Below are 2,500 nucleotides of genomic sequence, written 5' to 3' on the forward strand. Positions count from 1 at the left end.
GTCGGGCCCCTCTTTTAGAGATGCTCGTCGGGGTAACCCAAAAGGACCCGGAGACGCCGTCGGGAGATCGGGGAAGAGTTTTCTTTTCTGCATGAGCGTTCGAGTTCCCTGGAATCCTCTAGCAGGGAGATAGGGTTTGGAACGCGAAGAGCACCGCAGTTGCGGCGGTGTCCCGATCTTCCCCTCGGACCTTGAAAATCCGGGAGAGGGCCACGTGGAGGTGTCGCGCCGGTTCGTACCCATATCCGCAGCAGGTCTCCAAGGTGAAGAGCCTCTAGTCGATAGAATAATGTAGGTAAGGGAAGTCGGCAAATTGGATCCGTAACTTCGGGATAAGGATTGGCTCTGAGGATCGGGGCGTGTCGGGCTTGGTCGGGAAGTGGGTCAGCGCTAACGTGCCGGGCCTGGGCGAGGTGAGTGCCGTAGGGGTGCCGGTAAGTGCGGGCGTTTAGCGCGGGCGTGGTCTGCTCTCGCCGTTGGTCGGCCTCGTGCTGGCCGGCGGTGCAGGATGCGCGCGCCTGCGCGGCGTTCGCGCCCCGGTGCTTCAACCTGCGTGCAGGATCCGAGCTCGGTCCCGTGCCTTGGCCTCCCACGGATCTTCCTTGCTGCGAGGCCGCGTCCGCCTTAGCGTGCTCCTCCGGGGGCGCGCGGGTGCGCGGATTCTCTTCGGCCGCCATTCAACGATCAACTCAGAACTGGCACGGACTGGGGGAATCCGACTGTCTAATTAAAACAAAGCATTGCGATGGCCCTAGCGGGTGTTGACGCAATGTGATTTCTGCCCAGTGCTCTGAATGTCAACGTGAAGAAATTCAAGCAAGCGCGGGTAAACGGCGGGAGTGTGGGTGCAAGCCTGCGCGTGCCGTGCGTCCCGTGTGCGTCGGCGCGTCCGCGTGTGCGGCGCAGTTTACTCCCTCGCGTGATCCGATTCGAGGACACTGCCAGGCGGGGAGTTTGACTGGGGCGGCACCCTGCTGCAGCCGCCACCCGACATCCCCGGTCTGCTGGACTTCTGGGCGGACCTCTTCACGAAGAAGCCGATCTCCACCGCCGGCTTCATCCGTGACCGCCTTCTCCCGCACTCGGAGCCTGTCGCTCCTGAGTGCCTATGGGGGCCGGTCACACGTGAGGAGGTCGCTGCTGCCTTGCCGCCCAGGGGATCGGCAGCCGGGCCGGACGGCCTGACTCCAGCGGAGCTGCGGCGCCTGCCGCATGAAGTCCTGGTGAAACTCTTGAACCTCTTCCTCCTGGCCCGCGCCCTCCCCGAGCGTCTGCTTCGCGCCCGGACGTCACTTCTCCCCAAAACGGCTGCACCAACATCCCCCGCTGACTTTCGCCCCATTACGGTCTGCTCGGTGTTGGCGCGGACCTTTCACAAGGTTCTCGCGTCACGCCTGATGCGTGCATGTGCTGTGGACGAACGTCAGCGGGCATTCATCCCCCGGGATGGGATGTTGGAAAACACCTTCATCTTGGACACTGCTCTCACCGACGCAGTCCGCTCCTGTCGCTCTGTCTTTGTGGCATCGATCGACGTCTCTAAAGCGTTCGATTCGGTGGACCATGCTGCCCTCCGCCCCGTGCTGAGGGCTCATGGCCTGCCGGATTGCTTTATTGAGTACGTCGAAAGGTGTTACGAGGGTAGCACGACAGTGATAGCGGGCGGCGCCGACGTGGGCGTGCCCCTGCAGCCGGCTAGGGGTGTGCGTCAGGGTGACCCCCTCTCCCCCCTCCTTTTCAATTTTGCGGTGGACTATGTTTTGAGTCAACTTCCCTCCCACATCGGAGCTCGGATCCTTGGTCGCAGAGTTAACGCTGCGGCCTTCGCAGATGACGTCCTGCTTTTTGCATCGACCGCGAGGGGATTGCAGTCCCTCATCGACGCAGCCGTCGCAGCCCTCGCCCATCTGGGGCTGCAGATCAACGCCCGGAAGTGTTTCACCCTCGCCTTAGTCGCGTCTGGGCGCGACAAGAAGGTGAAGGTCGACGCCGACGTTACCTTCAAAGCGGGCAACGCCACCGTGCCCGCCCTACGTGTGGGTGAAACCTTCCGGTACCTGGGACTGCAATTCTCCACCGCGGGTCGCTGCGTTTTCAACCCACGACGCCACCTGGTGGAGCAGCTGGACGTCATCTCCCGAGCTCCGCTCAAGCCGCAACAGCGCCTCCACGCCCTCACCACCGTACTTCTGCCTGGCCTGTACCATGGGCTGGCCCTCAGCCGCACCCGAGTGGGTGCGTTGAAAGCGGCAGATGTGACCATCCGTGCCGCCGTCAGGAGATGGTTCCGCCTTCCGGCGGACACTCCCCTGGGCTACTTCCACGCTCCTGTAGCCCAGGGAGGCCTCGGCATCCCATCATGCCGATGGATGGGGCCAACACTTCGCCGGTCCCGTCTCCTGGCGCTGAAGAGGATTGGGCCAGCCGCCGACGGTGCAGGCCGGGACGAGGTGCAGCGTGAGATTGAGGCGCTGGAGCGGCATCTTATGTGGGAGGGCCA

General features: G+C 63.4%; 1 non-coding gene across 1 annotated transcript in view; it reads left to right on the plus strand.

The window, feature by feature from the left end:
- LOC124731181 overlaps positions 1-2,500 on the plus strand; it is a 6,918-nt gene that overhangs the window by 2,025 nt on the left and 2,393 nt on the right. Inside the window, exon 1 of the ribosomal RNA XR_007008181.1 lies at positions 1-2,500. This exon is cut by the window's left edge and continues 2,025 nt beyond it; it is cut by the window's right edge and continues 2,393 nt beyond it. This is a non-coding gene — a ribosomal RNA (large subunit ribosomal RNA).

This window comes from Schistocerca piceifrons, unplaced genomic scaffold, assembly GCF_021461385.2.
Source record: "Schistocerca piceifrons isolate TAMUIC-IGC-003096 unplaced genomic scaffold, iqSchPice1.1 HiC_scaffold_1271, whole genome shotgun sequence".
Classification (NCBI taxonomy): Eukaryota; Metazoa; Arthropoda; class Insecta; order Orthoptera; family Acrididae; genus Schistocerca; species Schistocerca piceifrons.